This window comes from Schistocerca cancellata, chromosome 2 (genome assembly GCF_023864275.1).
Source record: "Schistocerca cancellata isolate TAMUIC-IGC-003103 chromosome 2, iqSchCanc2.1, whole genome shotgun sequence".
Lineage (NCBI taxonomy): Eukaryota > Metazoa > Arthropoda > Insecta > Orthoptera > Acrididae > Schistocerca > Schistocerca cancellata.
Genome location: NC_064627.1, coordinates 1,097,867,230 through 1,097,882,694, shown reverse-complemented (window position 1 = coordinate 1,097,882,694; position 15,465 = coordinate 1,097,867,230). Strand labels below are relative to the sequence as shown.

Below are 15,465 nucleotides of genomic sequence, written 5' to 3'. Positions count from 1 at the left end.
CTGCAGCCCGATTCAGTCAGGGAGACGCCACCGTGTAATGAAGCGGCGTGCTGTGTGTCCAGCGCCTCGCCTCTCCTTGCCTCTCTCAGTCGTTTCTCGTGCTTGTCGTGTTGATATAGGCCGACTGGAGAGCGTCAGCTCTCGCGTCAGCTGAGCAAAGTCGAGACAAGTCGAGACATACTGTAGGCTGGTCTGTAGCGAGTAAGAGGGAGAAAAAACATTAATTTAACGGCGCGTGGCGAAAGTACTCATACGCAAAATTAAAAGCCTGCTGCGGTGGCCGGGAATCGAACCCGGATCAACTGCTTGGAAGGCAACTATGCTGACCATTACACCACCACCGCACAACCCGGCGCCCCCACGCCGCGCTGTGACGGCTTCCCGCCAGTCGGCAGCGGCCGATGGTGATCGTAGCCCTAGGCGCATTACGAGGTAGGCTAGGGGAGCACATGCGGATGCATTCGGACGGCGTATCCATGCACATTTCGCACCCTTTGGCAAGCGTCGGCGCCGGCGACGCAAGAAGACGCAGAGGACCGCCTTCTGGCGGCATTTTTAGGCAGTACAGTGCAGGATTCAGCGTCTGCAGCATTTTCTCGACAGAATGCTACGGCGCTTGACGGCAGTCCCACTTTATCTCGAGACACCTGCTCGGGAAGCAGCGTAAGATTGCTACTGGCATCAGCATCGGTGGTTCAGTGGTAGAATGCTCGCCTGCCACGCGGGCGGCCCGGGTTCGATTCCCGGCCGATGCATCATTTTGCTTTTCCCGCGGTGCCGTGTGACTTGCGCGCTTGAGATGCACGATCCACAAGAATGTATAGCGGGATTCCCTTGAGAAGAACCGAGAACGCAGCACGCGCGGTTCCCCACAGCTTTCCTTTTCCTCTTCTCCCAGTAGAGCAAGAAGCCAAAAGCATTGCTCTGAGACTTTTGAGGTGCGCGCCTTGCCAGTCTGTATGCGCAAAGACGCTCGCAAAGAGAGAAGGGTGCCGACGCGGGGACTCGGCACGAAATGTGCGAGAGACCATCCGATCCGTCGAACGAACGCCCAAATCCGGTGTGGTCTAGTGGCTAGGATACCTGGCTTTCACCCAGGAGGCCCTGGTTCGATTCCCGGTACCGGAACGGAATTTTTTTCCACACGAATCGTCTCAAGTTTCAGCTGTGCGTGCTGCTCGCAATACAGCTACTGTTTCATGACCGCCAGCAGAACATGGACGAGCGGAGCAGACACACGGTGACCCTAGAAGTGGCGTGTGGCTTCATGCCACGTGTTTCCAGCGTAGGGCTGAGCAACCGTCCGCGTCGAGGCCCGTTAGCTCAGTTGGTTAGAGCGTCGTGCTAATAACGCGAAGGTCGTGGGTTCGATCCCCCCACGGGCTAGTACGCTTTTACTACTACGAAAGGGCAGCGCCGATTTCAGCTGGCGAGTGTGATGACCAAAAGATCATCGCCCTGCGTGGACGTTGACAGAGGATCCGAACCCGACTTGTCGGGAAGCGCTACAGCGTCCGCTCGGCAATGGCCACACTATGTTGAATACGCTGGTTCTCATACGGCAAAGAGAAAATGAAAGAAAATGTCCGATTGCCGACGTGTAACAACTTTGGCCCTTGTCACTGCTTGGGCGGGTGACCGCATGGGAACACAGGGTACTGTTGGCAATTTTGCTTCCTATTTTTCTTTCTCCTTTCTTTTCGCAGCTGCAGCCCGATTCAGTCAGGGAGACGCCACCGTGTAATGAAGCGGCGTGCTGTGTGTCCAGCGCCTCGCCTCTCCTTGCCTCTCTCAGTCGTTTCTCGTGCTTGTCGTGTTGATATAGGCCGACTGGAGAGCGTCAGCTCTCGCGTCAGCTGAGCAAAGTCGAGACAAGTCGAGACATACTGTAGGCTGGTCTGTAGCGAGTAAGAGGGAGAAAAAACATTAATTTAACGGCGCGTGGCGAAAGTACTCATACGCAAAATTAAAGGCCTGCTGCGGTGGCCGGGAATCGAACCCGGATCAACTGCTTGGAAGGCAACTATGCTGACCATTACACCACCACCGCACAACCCGGCGCCCCCACGCCGCGCTGTGACGGCTTCCCGCCAGTCGGCAGCGGCCGATGGTGATCGTAGCCCTAGGCGCATTACGAGGTAGGCTAGGGGAGCACATGCGGATGCATTCGGACGGCGTATCCATGCACATTTCGCACCCTTTGGCAAGCGTCGGCGCCGGCGACGCAAGAAGACGCAGAGGACCGTCTTCTGGCGGCATTTTTAGGCAGTACAGTGCAGGATTCAGCGTCTGCAGCATTTTCTCGACAGAATGCTACGGCGCTTGACGGCAGTCCCACTTTATCTCGAGACACCTGCTCGGGAAGCAGCGTAAGATTGCTACTGGCCTCAGCATCGGTGGTTCAGTGGTAGAATGCTCGCCTGCCACGCGGGCGGCCCGGGTTCGATTCCCGGCCGATGCATCATTTTGCTTTTCCCGCGGTGCCGTGTGACTTGCGCGCTTGAGATGCACGATCCACAAGAATGTATAGCGGGATTCCCTTGAGAAGAACCGAGAACGCAGCACGCGCGGTTCCCCACAGCTTTCCTTTTCCTCTTCTCCCAGTAGAGCAAGAAGCCAAAAGCATTGCTCTGAGACTTTTGAGGTGCGCGCCTTGCCAGTCTGTATGCGCAAAGACGCTCGCAAAGAGAGAAGGGTGCCGACGCGGGACTCGGCACGAAATGTGCGAGAGACCATCCGATCCGTCGAACGAACGCCCAAATCCGGTGTGGTCTAGTGGCTAGGATACCTGGCTTTCACCCAGGAGGCCCTGGTTCGATTCCCGGTACCGGAACGGAATTTTTTCCACACGAATCGTCTCAAGTTTCAGCTGTGCGTGCTGCTCGCAATACAGCTACTGTTTCATGACCGCCAGCAGAACATGGACGAGCGGAGCAGACACACGGTGACCCTAGAAGTGGCGTGTGGCTTCATGCCACGTGTTTCCAGCGTAGGGCTGAGCAACCGTCCGCGTCGAGGCCCGTTAGCTCAGTTGGTTAGAGCGTCGTGCTAATAACGCGAAGGTCGTGGGTTCGATCCCCCCACGGGCTAGTACGCTTTTACTACTACGAAAGGGCAGCGCCGATTTCAGCTGGCGAGTGTGATGACCAAAAGATCATCGCCCTGCGTGGACGTTGACAGAGGATCCGAACCCGACTTGTCGGGAAGCGCTACAGCGTCCGCTCGGCAATGGCCACACTATGTTGAATACGCTGGTTCTCATACGGCAAAGAGAAAATGAAAGAAAATGTCCGATTGCCGACGTGTAACAACTTTGGCCCTTGTCACTGCTTGGGCGGGTGACCGCATGGGAACACAGGGTACTGTTGGCAATTTTGCTTCCTATTTTTCTTTCTCCTTTCTTTTCGCAGCTTGCAGCCCGATTCAGTCAGGGAGACGCCACCGTGTAATGAAGCGGCGTGCTGTGTGTCCAGCGCCTCGCCTCTCCTTGCCTCTCTCAGTCGTTTCTCGTGCTTGTCGTGTTGATATAGGCCGACTGGAGAGCGTCAGCTCTCGCGTCAGCTGAGCAAAGTCGAGACAAGTCGAGACATACTGTAGGCTGGTCTGTAGCGAGTAAGAGGGAGAAAAAACATTAATTTAACGGCGCGTGGCGAAAGTACTCATACGCAAAATTAAAAGCCTGCTGCGGTGGCCGGGAATCGAACCCGGATCAACTGCTTGGAAGGCAACTATGCTGACCATTACACCACCACCGCACAACCCGGCGCCCCCACGCCGCGCTGTGACGGCTTCCCGCCAGTCGGCAGCGGCCGATGGTGATCGTAGCCCTAGGCGCATTACGAGGTAGGCTAGGGGAGCACATGCGGATGCATTCGGACGGCGTATCCATGCACATTTCGCACCCTTTGGCAAGCGTCGGCGCCGGCGACGCAAGAAGACGCAGAGGACCGTCTTCTGGCGGCATTTTTAGGCAGTACAGTGCAGGATTCAGCGTCTGCAGCATTTTCTCGACAGAATGCTACGGCGCTTGACGGCAGTCCCACTTTATCTCGAGACACCTGCTCGGGAAGCAGCGTAAGATTGCTACTGGCCTCAGCATCGGTGGTTCAGTGGTAGAATGCTCGCCTGCCACGCGGGCGGCCCGGGTTCGATTCCCGGCCGATGCATCATTTTGCTTTTCCCGCGGTGCCGTGTGACTTGCGCGCTTGAGATGCACGATCCACAAGAATGTATAGCGGGATTCCCTTGAGAAGAACCGAGAACGCAGCACGCGCGGTTCCCCACAGCTTTCCTTTTCCTCTTCTCCCAGTAGAGCAAGAAGCCAAAAGCATTGCTCTGAGACTTTTGAGGTGCGCGCCTTGCCAGTCTGTATGCGCAAAGACGCTCGCAAAGAGAGAAGGGTGCCGACGCGGGACTCGGCACGAAATGTGCGAGAGACCATCCGATCCGTCGAACGAACGCCCAAATCCGGTGTGGTCTAGTGGCTAGGATACCTGGCTTTCACCCAGGAGGCCCTGGTTCGATTCCCGGTACCGGAACGGAATTTTTTCCACACGAATCGTCTCAAGTTTCAGCTGTGCGTGCTGCTCGCAATACAGCTACTGTTTCATGACCGCCAGCAGAACATGGACGAGCGGAGCAGACACACGGTGACCCTAGAAGTGGCGTGTGGCTTCATGCCACGTGTTTCCAGCGTAGGGCTGAGCAACCGTCCGCGTCGAGGCCCGTTAGCTCAGTTGGTTAGAGCGTCGTGCTAATAACGCGAAGGTCGTGGGTTCGATCCCCCCACGGGCTAGTACGCTTTTACTACTACGAAAGGGCAGCGCCGATTTCAGCTGGCGAGTGTGATGACCAAAAGATCATCGCCCTGCGTGGACGTTGACAGAGGATCCGAACCCGACTTGTCGGGAAGCGCTACAGCGTCCGCTCGGCAATGGCCACACTATGTTGAATACGCTGGTTCTCATACGGCAAAGAGAAAATGAAAGAAAATGTCCGATTGCCGACGTGTAACAACTTTGGCCCTTGTCACTGCTTGGGCGGGTGACCGCATGGGAACACAGGGTACTGTTGGCAATTTTGCTTCCTATTTTTCTTTCTCCTTTCTTTTCGCAGCTGCAGCCCGATTCAGTCAGGGAGACGCCACCGTGTAATGAAGCGGCGTGCTGTGTGTCCAGCGCCTCGCCTCTCCTTGCCTCTCTCAGTCGTTTCTCGTGCTTGTCGTGTTGATATAGGCCGACTGGAGAGCGTCAGCTCTCGCGTCAGCTGAGCAAAGTCGAGACAAGTCGAGACATACTGTAGGCTGGTCTGTAGCGAGTAAGAGGGAGAAAAAACATTAATTTAACGGCGCGTGGCGAAAGTACTCATACGCAAAATTAAAAGCCTGCTGCGGTGGCCGGGAATCGAACCCGGATCAACTGCTTGGAAGGCAACTATGCTGACCATTACACCACCACCGCACAACCCGGCGCCCCCACGCCGCGCTGTGACGGCTTCCCGCCAGTCGGCAGCGGCCGATGGTGATCGTAGCCCTAGGCGCATTACGAGGTAGGCTAGGGGAGCACATGCGGATGCATTCGGACGGCGTATCCATGCACATTTCGCACCCTTTGGCAAGCGTCGGCGCCGGCGACGCAAGAAGACGCAGAGGACCGTCTTCTGGCGGCATTTTTAGGCAGTACAGTGCAGGATTCAGCGTCTGCAGCATTTTCTCGACAGAATGCTACGGCGCTTGACGGCAGTCCCACTTTATCTCGAGACACCTGCTCGGGAAGCAGCGTAAGATTGCTACTGGCCTCAGCATCGGTGGTTCAGTGGTAGAATGCTCGCCTGCCACGCGGGCGGCCCGGGTTCGATTCCCGGCCGATGCATCATTTTGCTTTTCCCGCGGTGCCGTGTGACTTGCGCGCTTGAGATGCACGATCCACAAGAATGTATAGCGGGATTCCCTTGAGAAGAACCGAGAACGCAGCACGCGCGGTTCCCCACAGCTTTCCTTTTCCTCTTCTCCCAGTAGAGCAAGAAGCCAAAAGCATTGCTCTGAGACTTTTGAGGTGCGCGCCTTGCCAGTCTGTATGCGCAAAGACGCTCGCAAAGAGAGAAGGGTGCCGACGCGGGACTCGGCACGAAATGTGCGAGAGACCATCCGATCCGTCGAACGAACGCCCAAATCCGGTGTGGTCTAGTGGCTAGGATACCTGGCTTTCACCCAGGAGGCCCTGGTTCGATTCCCGGTACCGGAACGGAATTTTTTCCACACAAATCGTCTCAAGTTTCAGCTGTGCGTGCTGCTCGCAATACAGCTACTGTTTCATGACCGCCAGCAGAACATGGACGAGCGGAGCAGACACACGGTGACCCTAGAAGTGGCGTGTGGCTTCATGCCACGTGTTTCCAGCGTAGGGCTGAGCAACCGTCCGCGTCGAGGCCCGTTAGCTCAGTTGGTTAGAGCGTCGTGCTAATAACGCGAAGGTCGTGGGTTCGATCCCCCCACGGGCTAGTACGCTTTTACTACTACGAAAGGGCAGCGCCGATTTCAGCTGGCGAGTGTGATGACCAAAAGATCATCGCCCTGCGTGGACGTTGACAGAGGATCCGAACCCGACTTGTCGGGAAGCGCTACAGCGTCCGCTCGGCAATGGCCACACTATGTTGAATACGCTGGTTCTCATACGGCAAAGAGAAAATGAAAGAAAATGTCCGATTGCCGACGTGTAACAACTTTGGCCCTTGTCACTGCTTGGGCGGGTGACCGCATGGGAACACAGGGTACTGTTGGCAATTTTGCTTCCTATTTTTCTTTCTCCTTTCTTTTCGCAGCTGCAGCCCGATTCAGTCAGGGAGACGCCACCGTGTAATGAAGCGGCGTGCTGTGTGTCCAGCGCCTCGCCTCTCCTTGCCTCTCTCAGTCGTTTCTCGTGCTTGTCGTGTTGATATAGGCCGACTGGAGAGCGTCAGCTCTCGCGTCAGCTGAGCAAAGTCGAGACAAGTCGAGACATACTGTAGGCTGGTCTGTAGCGAGTAAGAGGGAGAAAAAACATTAATTTAACGGCGCGTGGCGAAAGTACTCATACGCAAAATTAAAAGCCTGCTGCGGTGGCCGGGAATCGAACCCGGATCAACTGCTTGGAAGGCAACTATGCTGACCATTACACCACCACCGCACAACCCGGCGCCCCCACGCCGCGCTGTGACGGCTTCCCGCCAGTCGGCAGCGGCCGATGGTGATCGTAGCCCTAGGCGCATTACGAGGTAGGCTAGGGGAGCACATGCGGATGCATTCGGACGGCGTATCCATGCACATTTCGCACCCTTTGGCAAGCGTCGGCGCCGGCGACGCAAGAAGACGCAGAGGACCGTCTTCTGGCGGCATTTTTAGGCAGTACAGTGCAGGATTCAGCGTCTGCAGCATTTTCTCGACAGAATGCTACGGCGCTTGACGGCAGTCCCACTTTATCTCGAGACACCTGCTCGGGAAGCAGCGTAAGATTGCTACTGGCCTCAGCATCGGTGGTTCAGTGGTAGAATGCTCGCCTGCCACGCGGGCGGCCCGGGTTCGATTCCCGGCCGATGCATCATTTTGCTTTTCCCGCGGTGCCGTGTGACTTGCGCGCTTGAGATGCACGATCCACAAGAATGTATAGCGGGATTCCCTTGAGAAGAACCGAGAACGCAGCACGCGCGGTTCCCCACAGCTTTCCTTTTCCTCTTCTCCCAGTAGAGCAAGAAGCCAAAAGCATTGCTCTGAGACTTTTGAGGTGCGCGCCTTGCCAGTCTGTATGCGCAAAGACGCTCGCAAAGAGAGAAGGGTGCCGACGCGGGACTCGGCACGAAATGTGCGAGAGACCATCCGATCCGTCGAACGAACGCCCAAATCCGGTGTGGTCTAGTGGCTAGGATACCTGGCTTTCACCCAGGAGGCCCTGGTTCGATTCCCGGTACCGGAACGGAATTTTTTCCACACGAATCGTCTCAAGTTTCAGCTGTGCGTGCTGCTCGCAATACAGCTACTGTTTCATGACCGCCAGCAGAACATGGACGAGCGGAGCAGACACACGGTGACCCTAGAAGTGGCGTGTGGCTTCATGCCACGTGTTTCCAGCGTAGGGCTGAGCAACCGTCCGCGTCGAGGCCCGTTAGCTCAGTTGGTTAGAGCGTCGTGCTAATAACGCGAAGGTCGTGGGTTCGATCCCCCCACGGGCTAGTACGCTTTTACTACTACGAAAGGGCAGCGCCGATTTCAGCTGGCGAGTGTGATGACCAAAAGATCATCGCCCTGCGTGGACGTTGACAGAGGATCCGAACCCGACTTGTCGGGAAGCGCTACAGCGTCCGCTCGGCAATGGCCACACTATGTTGAATACGCTGGTTCTCATACGGCAAAGAGAAAATGAAAGAAAATGTCCGATTGCCGACGTGTAACAACTTTGGCCCTTGTCACTGCTTGGGCGGGTGACCGCATGGGAACACAGGGTACTGTTGGCAATTTTGCTTCCTATTTTTCTTTCTCCTTTCTTTTCGCAGCTGCAGCCCGATTCAGTCAGGGAGACGCCACCGTGTAATGAAGCGGCGTGCTGTGTGTCCAGCGCCTCGCCTCTCCTTGCCTCTCTCAGTCGTTTCTCGTGCTTGTCGTGTTGATATAGGCCGACTGGAGAGCGTCAGCTCTCGCGTCAGCTGAGCAAAGTCGAGACAAGTCGAGACATACTGTAGGCTGGTCTGTAGCGAGTAAGAGGGAGAAAAAACATTAATTTAACGGCGCGTGGCGAAAGTACTCATACGCAAAATTAAAAGCCTGCTGCGGTGGCCGGGAATCGAACCCGGATCAACTGCTTGGAAGGCAACTATGCTGACCATTACACCACCACCGCACAACCCGGCGCCCCCACGCCGCGCTGTGACGGCTTCCCGCCAGTCGGCAGCGGCCGATGGTGATCGTAGCCCTAGGCGCATTACGAGGTAGGCTAGGGGAGCACATGCGGATGCATTCGGACGGCGTATCCATGCACATTTCGCACCCTTTGGCAAGCGTCGGCGCCGGCGACGCAAGAAGACGCAGAGGACCGTCTTCTGGCGGCATTTTTAGGCAGTACAGTGCAGGATTCAGCGTCTGCAGCATTTTCTCGACAGAATGCTACGGCGCTTGACGGCAGTCCCACTTTATCTCGAGACACCTGCTCGGGAAGCAGCGTAAGATTGCTACTGGCCTCAGCATCGGTGGTTCAGTGGTAGAATGCTCGCCTGCCACGCGGGCGGCCCGGGTTCGATTCCCGGCCGATGCATCATTTTGCTTTTCCCGCGGTGCCGTGTGACTTGCGCGCTTGAGATGCACGATCCACAAGAATGTATAGCGGGATTCCCTTGAGAAGAACCGAGAACGCAGCACGCGCGGTTCCCCACAGCTTTCCTTTTCCTCTTCTCCCAGTAGAGCAAGAAGCCAAAAGCATTGCTCTGAGACTTTTGAGGTGCGCGCCTTGCCAGTCTGTATGCGCAAAGACGCTCGCAAAGAGAGAAGGGTGCCGACGCGGGACTCGGCACGAAATGTGCGAGAGACCATCCGATCCGTCGAACGAACGCCCAAATCCGGTGTGGTCTAGTGGCTAGGATACCTGGCTTTCACCCAGGAGGCCCTGGTTCGATTCCCGGTACCGGAACGGAATTTTTTCCACACGAATCGTCTCAAGTTTCAGCTGTGCGTGCTGCTCGCAATACAGCTACTGTTTCATGACCGCCAGCAGAACATGGACGAGCGGAGCAGACACACGGTGACCCTAGAAGTGGCGTGTGGCTTCATGCCACGTGTTTCCAGCGTAGGGCTGAGCAACCGTCCGCGTCGAGGCCCGTTAGCTCAGTTGGTTAGAGCGTCGTGCTAATAACGCGAAGGTCGTGGGTTCGATCCCCCCACGGGCCAGTACGCTTTTACTACTACGAAAGGGCAGCGCCGATTTCAGCTGGCGAGTGTGATGACCAAAAGATCATCGCCCTGCGTGGACGTTGACAGAGGATCCGAACCCGACTTGTCGGGAAGCGCTACAGCGTCCGCTCGGCAATGGCCACACTATGTTGAATACGCTGGTTCTCATACGGCAAAGAGAAAATGAAAGAAAATGTCCGATTGCCGACGTGTAACAACTTTGGCCCTTGTCACTGCTTGGGCGGGTGACCGCATGGGAACACAGGGTACTGTTGGCAATTTTGCTTCCTATTTTTCTTTCTCCTTTCTTTTCGCAGCTGCAGCCCGATTCAGTCAGGGAGACGCCACCGTGTAATGAAGCGGCGTGCTGTGTGTCCAGCGCCTCGCCTCTCCTTGCCTCTCTCAGTCGTTTCTCGTGCTTGTCGTGTTGATATAGGCCGACTGGAGAGCGTCAGCTCTCGCGTCAGCTGAGCAAAGTCGAGACAAGTCGAGACATACTGTAGGCTGGTCTGTAGCGAGTAAGAGGGAGAAAAAACATTAATTTAACGGCGCGTGGCGAAAGTACTCATACGCAAAATTAAAAGCCTGCTGCGGTGGCCGGGAATCGAACCCGGATCAACTGCTTGGAAGGCAACTATGCTGACCATTACACCACCACCGCACAACCCGGCGCCCCCACGCCGCGCTGTGACGGCTTCCCGCCAGTCGGCAGCGGCCGATGGTGATCGTAGCCCTAGGCGCATTACGAGGTAGGCTAGGGGAGCACATGCGGATGCATTCGGACGGCGTATCCATGCACATTTCGCACCCTTTGGCAAGCGTCGGCGCCGGCGACGCAAGAAGACGCAGAGGACCGCCTTCTGGCGGCATTTTTAGGCAGTACAGTGCAGGATTCAGCGTCTGCAGCATTTTCTCGACAGAATGCTACGGCGCTTGACGGCAGTCCCACTTTATCTCGAGACACCTGCTCGGGAAGCAGCGTAAGATTGCTACTGGCATCAGCATCGGTGGTTCAGTGGTAGAATGCTCGCCTGCCACGCGGGCGGCCCGGGTTCGATTCCCGGCCGATGCATCATTTTGCTTTTCCCGCGGTGCCGTGTGACTTGCGCGCTTGAGATGCACGATCCACAAGAATGTATAGCGGGATTCCCTTGAGAAGAACCGAGAACGCAGCACGCGCGGTTCCCCACAGCTTTCCTTTTCCTCTTCTCCCAGTAGAGCAAGAAGCCAAAAGCATTGCTCTGAGACTTTTGAGGTGCGCGCCTTGCCAGTCTGTATGCGCAAAGACGCTCGCAAAGAGAGAAGGGTGCCGACGCGGGACTCGGCACGAAATGTGCGAGAGACCATCCGATCCGTCGAACGAACGCCCAAATCCGGTGTGGTCTAGTGGCTAGGATACCTGGCTTTCACCCAGGAGGCCCTGGTTCGATTCCCGGTACCGGAACGGAATTTTTTCCACACGAATCGTCTCAAGTTTCAGCTGTGCGTGCTGCTCGCAATACAGCTACTGTTTCATGACCGCCAGCAGAACATGGACGAGCGGAGCAGACACACGGTGACCCTAGAAGTGGCGTGTGGCTTCATGCCACGTGTTTCCAGCGTAGGGCTGAGCAACCGTCCGCGTCGAGGCCCGTTAGCTCAGTTGGTTAGAGCGTCGTGCTAATAACGCGAAGGTCGTGGGTTCGATCCCCCCACGGGCCAGTACGCTTTTACTACTACGAAAGGGCAGCGCCGATTTCAGCTGGCGAGTGTGATGACCAAAAGATCATCGCCCTGCGTGGACGTTGACAGAGGATCCGAACCCGACTTGTCGGGAAGCGCTACAGCGTCCGCTCGGCAATGGCCACACTATGTTGAATACGCTGGTTCTCATACGGCAAAGAGAAAATGAAAGAAAATGTCCGATTGCCGACGTGTAACAACTTTGGCCCTTGTCACTGCTTGGGCGGGTGACCGCATGGGAACACAGGGTACTGTTGGCAATTTTGCTTCCTATTTTTCTTTCTCCTTTCTTTTCGCAGCTGCAGCCCGATTCAGTCAGGGAGACGCCACCGTGTAATGAAGCGGCGTGCTGTGTGTCCAGCGCCTCGCCTCTCCTTGCCTCTCTCAGTCGTTTCTCGTGCTTGTCGTGTTGATATAGGCCGACTGGAGAGCGTCAGCTCTCGCGTCAGCTGAGCAAAGTCGAGACAAGTCGAGACATACTGTAGGCTGGTCTGTAGCGAGTAAGAGGGAGAAAAAACATTAATTTAACGGCGCGTGGCGAAAGTACTCATACGCAAAATTAAAAGCCTGCTGCGGTGGCCGGGAATCGAACCCGGATCAACTGCTTGGAAGGCAACTATGCTGACCATTACACCACCACCGCACAACCCGGCGCCCCCACGCCGCGCTGTGACGGCTTCCCGCCAGTCGGCAGCGGCCGATGGTGATCGTAGCCCTAGGCGCATTACGAGGTAGGCTAGGGGAGCACATGCGGATGCATTCGGACGGCGTATCCATGCACATTTCGCACCCTTTGGCAAGCGTCGGCGCCGGCGACGCAAGAAGACGCAGAGGACCGCCTTCTGGCGGCATTTTTAGGCAGTACAGTGCAGGATTCAGCGTCTGCAGCATTTTCTCGACAGAATGCTACGGCGCTTGACGGCAGTCCCACTTTATCTCGAGACACCTGCTCGGGAAGCAGCGTAAGATTGCTACTGGCCTCAGCATCGGTGGTTCAGTGGTAGAATGCTCGCCTGCCACGCGGGCGGCCCGGGTTCGATTCCCGGCCGATGCATCATTTTGCTTTTCCCGCGGTGCCGTGTGACTTGCGCGCTTGAGATGCACGATCCACAAGAATGTATAGCGGGATTCCCTTGAGAAGAACCGAGAACGCAGCACGCGCGGTTCCCCACAGCTTTCCTTTTCCTCTTCTCCCAGTAGAGCAAGAAGCCAAAAGCATTGCTCTGAGACTTTTGAGGTGCGCGCCTTGCCAGTCTGTATGCGCAAAGACGCTCGCAAAGAGAGAAGGGTGCCGACGCGGGACTCGGCACGAAATGTGCGAGAGACCATCCGATCCGTCGAACGAACGCCCAAATCCGGTGTGGTCTAGTGGCTAGGATACCTGGCTTTCACCCAGGAGGCCCTGGTTCGATTCCCGGTACCGGAACGGAATTTTTTCCACACGAATCGTCTCAAGTTTCAGCTGTGCGTGCTGCTCGCAATACAGCTACTGTTTCATGACCGCCAGCAGAACATGGACGAGCGGAGCAGACACACGGTGACCCTAGAAGTGGCGTGTGGCTTCATGCCACGTGTTTCCAGCGTAGGGCTGAGCAACCGTCCGCGTCGAGGCCCGTTAGCTCAGTTGGTTAGAGCGTCGTGCTAATAACGCGAAGGTCGTGGGTTCGATCCCCCCACGGGCCAGTACGCTTTTACTACTACGAAAGGGCAGCGCCGATTTCAGCTGGCGAGTGTGATGACCAAAAGATCATCGCCCTGCGTGGACGTTGACAGAGGATCCGAACCCGACTTGTCGGGAAGCGCTACAGCGTCCGCTCGGCAATGGCCACACTATGTTGAATACGCTGGTTCTCATACGGCAAAGAGAAAATGAAAGAAAATGTCCGATTGCCGACGTGTAACAACTTTGGCCCTTGTCACTGCTTGGGCGGGTGACCGCATGGGAACACAGGGTACTGTTGGCAATTTTGCTTCCTATTTTTCTTTCTCCTTTCTTTTCGCAGCTGCAGCCCGATTCAGTCAGGGAGACGCCACCGTGTAATGAAGCGGCGTGCTGTGTGTCCAGCGCCTCGCCTCTCCTTGCCTCTCTCAGTCGTTTCTCGTGCTTGTCGTGTTGATATAGGCCGACTGGAGAGCGTCAGCTCTCGCGTCAGCTGAGCAAAGTCGAGACAAGTCGAGACATACTGTAGGCTGGTCTGTAGCGAGTAAGAGGGAGAAAAAACATTAATTTAACGGCGCGTGGCGAAAGTACTCATACGCAAAATTAAAAGCCTGCTGCGGTGGCCGGGAATCGAACCCGGATCAACTGCTTGGAAGGCAACTATGCTGACCATTACACCACCACCGCACAACCCGGCGCCCCCACGCCGCGCTGTGACGGCTTCCCGCCAGTCGGCAGCGGCCGATGGTGATCGTAGCCCTAGGCGCATTACGAGGTAGGCTAGGGGAGCACATGCGGATGCATTCGGACGGCGTATCCATGCACATTTCGCACCCTTTGGCAAGCGTCGGCGCCGGCGACGCAAGAAGACGCAGAGGACCGCCTTCTGGCGGCATTTTTAGGCAGTACAGTGCAGGATTCAGCGTCTGCAGCATTTTCTCGACAGAATGCTACGGCGCTTGACGGCAGTCCCACTTTATCTCGAGACACCTGCTCGGGAAGCAGCGTAAGATTGCTACTGGCATCAGCATCGGTGGTTCAGTGGTAGAATGCTCGCCTGCCACGCGGGCGGCCCGGGTTCGATTCCCGGCCGATGCATCATTTTGCTTTTCCCGCGGTGCCGTGTGACTTGCGCGCTTGAGATGCACGATCCACAAGAATGTATAGCGGGATTCCCTTGAGAAGAACCGAGAACGCAGCACGCGCGGTTCCCCACAGCTTTCCTTTTCCTCTTCTCCCAGTAGAGCAAGAAGCCAAAAGCATTGCTCTGAGACTTTTGAGGTGCGCGCCTTGCCAGTCTGTATGCGCAAAGACGCTCGCAAAGAGAGAAGGGTGCCGACGCGGGACTCGGCACGAAATGTGCGAGAGACCATCCGATCCGTCGAACGAACGCCCAAATCCGGTGTGGTCTAGTGGCTAGGATACCTGGCTTTCACCCAGGAGGCCCTGGTTCGATTCCCGGTACCGGAACGGAATTTTTTCCACACGAATCGTCTCAAGTTTCAGCTGTGCGTGCTGCTCGCAATACAGCTACTGTTTCATGACCGCCAGCAGAACATGGACGAGCGGAGCAGACACACGGTGACCCTAGAAGTGGCGTGTGGCTTCATGCCACGTGTTTCCAGCGTAGGGCTGAGCAACCGTCCGCGTCGAGGCCCGTTAGCTCAGTTGGTTAGAGCGTCGTGCTAATAACGCGAAGGTCGTGGGTTCGATCCCCCCACGGGCTAGTACGCTTTTACTACTACGAAAGGGCAGCGCCGATTTCAGCTGGCGAGTGTGATGACCAAAAGATCATCGCCCTGCGTGGACGTTGACAGAGGATCCGAACCCGACTTGTCGGGAAGCGCTACAGCGTCCGCTCGGCAATGGCCACACTATGTTGAATACGCTGGTTCTCATACGGCAAAGAGAAAATGAAAGAAAATGTCCGATTGCCGACGTGTAACAACTTTGGCCCTTGTCACTGCTTGGGCGGGTGACCGCATGGGAACACAGGGTACTGTTGGCAATTTTGCTTCCTATTTTTCTTTCTCCTTTCTTTTCGCAGCTGCAGCCCGATTCAGTCAGGGAGACGCCACCGTGTAATGAAGCGGCGTGCTGTGTGTCCAGCGCCTCGCCTCTCCTTGCCTCTCTCAGTCGTTTCTCGTGCTTGTCGTGTTGATATAGGCCGACT

At 56.3% G+C, this 15,465-nt stretch overlaps 36 non-coding genes across 36 annotated transcripts; 27 read left to right on the top strand and 9 right to left on the bottom strand.

Moving 5' to 3' along the window:
• Positions 1–272: 272 nt before the first annotated feature.
• Trnag-ucc (transfer RNA glycine (anticodon UCC)) lies at positions 273–344 on the bottom strand. The gene has a single exon. It is a non-coding gene; the product is annotated as a tRNA-Gly (tRNA).
• Positions 345–684: 340 nt separating this feature from the next.
• On the top strand, positions 685–755 carry Trnag-gcc (transfer RNA glycine (anticodon GCC)). The gene has a single exon. It is a non-coding gene; the product is annotated as a tRNA-Gly (tRNA).
• Positions 756–1,056: 301 nt separating this feature from the next.
• Positions 1,057–1,128, top strand: Trnae-uuc (transfer RNA glutamic acid (anticodon UUC)). The gene has a single exon. It is a non-coding gene; the product is annotated as a tRNA-Glu (tRNA).
• A 184-nt stretch (positions 1,129–1,312) lies between these two features.
• On the top strand, positions 1,313–1,386 carry Trnai-aau (transfer RNA isoleucine (anticodon AAU)). The gene has a single exon. It is a non-coding gene; the product is annotated as a tRNA-Ile (tRNA).
• A 592-nt stretch (positions 1,387–1,978) lies between these two features.
• On the bottom strand, positions 1,979–2,050 carry Trnag-ucc (transfer RNA glycine (anticodon UCC)). The gene has a single exon. It is a non-coding gene; the product is annotated as a tRNA-Gly (tRNA).
• A 340-nt stretch (positions 2,051–2,390) lies between these two features.
• Positions 2,391–2,461, top strand: Trnag-gcc (transfer RNA glycine (anticodon GCC)). The gene has a single exon. It is a non-coding gene; the product is annotated as a tRNA-Gly (tRNA).
• A 300-nt stretch (positions 2,462–2,761) lies between these two features.
• On the top strand, positions 2,762–2,833 carry Trnae-uuc (transfer RNA glutamic acid (anticodon UUC)). The gene has a single exon. It is a non-coding gene; the product is annotated as a tRNA-Glu (tRNA).
• A 183-nt stretch (positions 2,834–3,016) lies between these two features.
• Positions 3,017–3,090, top strand: Trnai-aau (transfer RNA isoleucine (anticodon AAU)). Its single transcript has one exon. It is a non-coding gene; the product is annotated as a tRNA-Ile (tRNA).
• A 593-nt stretch (positions 3,091–3,683) lies between these two features.
• Trnag-ucc (transfer RNA glycine (anticodon UCC)) lies at positions 3,684–3,755 on the bottom strand. Its single transcript has one exon. It is a non-coding gene; the product is annotated as a tRNA-Gly (tRNA).
• Positions 3,756–4,095: 340 nt separating this feature from the next.
• Trnag-gcc (transfer RNA glycine (anticodon GCC)) lies at positions 4,096–4,166 on the top strand. Its single transcript has one exon. It is a non-coding gene; the product is annotated as a tRNA-Gly (tRNA).
• A 300-nt stretch (positions 4,167–4,466) lies between these two features.
• Positions 4,467–4,538, top strand: Trnae-uuc (transfer RNA glutamic acid (anticodon UUC)). The gene has a single exon. It is a non-coding gene; the product is annotated as a tRNA-Glu (tRNA).
• A 183-nt stretch (positions 4,539–4,721) lies between these two features.
• On the top strand, positions 4,722–4,795 carry Trnai-aau (transfer RNA isoleucine (anticodon AAU)). Its single transcript has one exon. It is a non-coding gene; the product is annotated as a tRNA-Ile (tRNA).
• Positions 4,796–5,387: 592 nt separating this feature from the next.
• Trnag-ucc (transfer RNA glycine (anticodon UCC)) lies at positions 5,388–5,459 on the bottom strand. Its single transcript has one exon. It is a non-coding gene; the product is annotated as a tRNA-Gly (tRNA).
• A 340-nt stretch (positions 5,460–5,799) lies between these two features.
• Trnag-gcc (transfer RNA glycine (anticodon GCC)) lies at positions 5,800–5,870 on the top strand. The gene has a single exon. It is a non-coding gene; the product is annotated as a tRNA-Gly (tRNA).
• Positions 5,871–6,170: 300 nt separating this feature from the next.
• Positions 6,171–6,242, top strand: Trnae-uuc (transfer RNA glutamic acid (anticodon UUC)). Its single transcript has one exon. It is a non-coding gene; the product is annotated as a tRNA-Glu (tRNA).
• A 183-nt stretch (positions 6,243–6,425) lies between these two features.
• Positions 6,426–6,499, top strand: Trnai-aau (transfer RNA isoleucine (anticodon AAU)). The gene has a single exon. It is a non-coding gene; the product is annotated as a tRNA-Ile (tRNA).
• Positions 6,500–7,091: 592 nt separating this feature from the next.
• Positions 7,092–7,163, bottom strand: Trnag-ucc (transfer RNA glycine (anticodon UCC)). Its single transcript has one exon. It is a non-coding gene; the product is annotated as a tRNA-Gly (tRNA).
• Positions 7,164–7,503: 340 nt separating this feature from the next.
• On the top strand, positions 7,504–7,574 carry Trnag-gcc (transfer RNA glycine (anticodon GCC)). Its single transcript has one exon. It is a non-coding gene; the product is annotated as a tRNA-Gly (tRNA).
• A 300-nt stretch (positions 7,575–7,874) lies between these two features.
• Positions 7,875–7,946, top strand: Trnae-uuc (transfer RNA glutamic acid (anticodon UUC)). The gene has a single exon. It is a non-coding gene; the product is annotated as a tRNA-Glu (tRNA).
• Positions 7,947–8,129: 183 nt separating this feature from the next.
• On the top strand, positions 8,130–8,203 carry Trnai-aau (transfer RNA isoleucine (anticodon AAU)). The gene has a single exon. It is a non-coding gene; the product is annotated as a tRNA-Ile (tRNA).
• A 592-nt stretch (positions 8,204–8,795) lies between these two features.
• On the bottom strand, positions 8,796–8,867 carry Trnag-ucc (transfer RNA glycine (anticodon UCC)). The gene has a single exon. It is a non-coding gene; the product is annotated as a tRNA-Gly (tRNA).
• Positions 8,868–9,207: 340 nt separating this feature from the next.
• On the top strand, positions 9,208–9,278 carry Trnag-gcc (transfer RNA glycine (anticodon GCC)). Its single transcript has one exon. It is a non-coding gene; the product is annotated as a tRNA-Gly (tRNA).
• A 300-nt stretch (positions 9,279–9,578) lies between these two features.
• On the top strand, positions 9,579–9,650 carry Trnae-uuc (transfer RNA glutamic acid (anticodon UUC)). Its single transcript has one exon. It is a non-coding gene; the product is annotated as a tRNA-Glu (tRNA).
• Positions 9,651–9,833: 183 nt separating this feature from the next.
• Positions 9,834–9,907, top strand: Trnai-aau (transfer RNA isoleucine (anticodon AAU)). The gene has a single exon. It is a non-coding gene; the product is annotated as a tRNA-Ile (tRNA).
• Positions 9,908–10,499: 592 nt separating this feature from the next.
• Positions 10,500–10,571, bottom strand: Trnag-ucc (transfer RNA glycine (anticodon UCC)). Its single transcript has one exon. It is a non-coding gene; the product is annotated as a tRNA-Gly (tRNA).
• A 340-nt stretch (positions 10,572–10,911) lies between these two features.
• Positions 10,912–10,982, top strand: Trnag-gcc (transfer RNA glycine (anticodon GCC)). The gene has a single exon. It is a non-coding gene; the product is annotated as a tRNA-Gly (tRNA).
• A 300-nt stretch (positions 10,983–11,282) lies between these two features.
• On the top strand, positions 11,283–11,354 carry Trnae-uuc (transfer RNA glutamic acid (anticodon UUC)). The gene has a single exon. It is a non-coding gene; the product is annotated as a tRNA-Glu (tRNA).
• Positions 11,355–11,537: 183 nt separating this feature from the next.
• Positions 11,538–11,611, top strand: Trnai-aau (transfer RNA isoleucine (anticodon AAU)). Its single transcript has one exon. It is a non-coding gene; the product is annotated as a tRNA-Ile (tRNA).
• Positions 11,612–12,203: 592 nt separating this feature from the next.
• Positions 12,204–12,275, bottom strand: Trnag-ucc (transfer RNA glycine (anticodon UCC)). The gene has a single exon. It is a non-coding gene; the product is annotated as a tRNA-Gly (tRNA).
• A 340-nt stretch (positions 12,276–12,615) lies between these two features.
• On the top strand, positions 12,616–12,686 carry Trnag-gcc (transfer RNA glycine (anticodon GCC)). Its single transcript has one exon. It is a non-coding gene; the product is annotated as a tRNA-Gly (tRNA).
• A 300-nt stretch (positions 12,687–12,986) lies between these two features.
• Trnae-uuc (transfer RNA glutamic acid (anticodon UUC)) lies at positions 12,987–13,058 on the top strand. The gene has a single exon. It is a non-coding gene; the product is annotated as a tRNA-Glu (tRNA).
• Positions 13,059–13,241: 183 nt separating this feature from the next.
• Positions 13,242–13,315, top strand: Trnai-aau (transfer RNA isoleucine (anticodon AAU)). The gene has a single exon. It is a non-coding gene; the product is annotated as a tRNA-Ile (tRNA).
• Positions 13,316–13,907: 592 nt separating this feature from the next.
• Trnag-ucc (transfer RNA glycine (anticodon UCC)) lies at positions 13,908–13,979 on the bottom strand. The gene has a single exon. It is a non-coding gene; the product is annotated as a tRNA-Gly (tRNA).
• Positions 13,980–14,319: 340 nt separating this feature from the next.
• Positions 14,320–14,390, top strand: Trnag-gcc (transfer RNA glycine (anticodon GCC)). The gene has a single exon. It is a non-coding gene; the product is annotated as a tRNA-Gly (tRNA).
• A 300-nt stretch (positions 14,391–14,690) lies between these two features.
• Trnae-uuc (transfer RNA glutamic acid (anticodon UUC)) lies at positions 14,691–14,762 on the top strand. The gene has a single exon. It is a non-coding gene; the product is annotated as a tRNA-Glu (tRNA).
• A 183-nt stretch (positions 14,763–14,945) lies between these two features.
• On the top strand, positions 14,946–15,019 carry Trnai-aau (transfer RNA isoleucine (anticodon AAU)). The gene has a single exon. It is a non-coding gene; the product is annotated as a tRNA-Ile (tRNA).
• Positions 15,020–15,465: the final 446 nt, after the last annotated feature.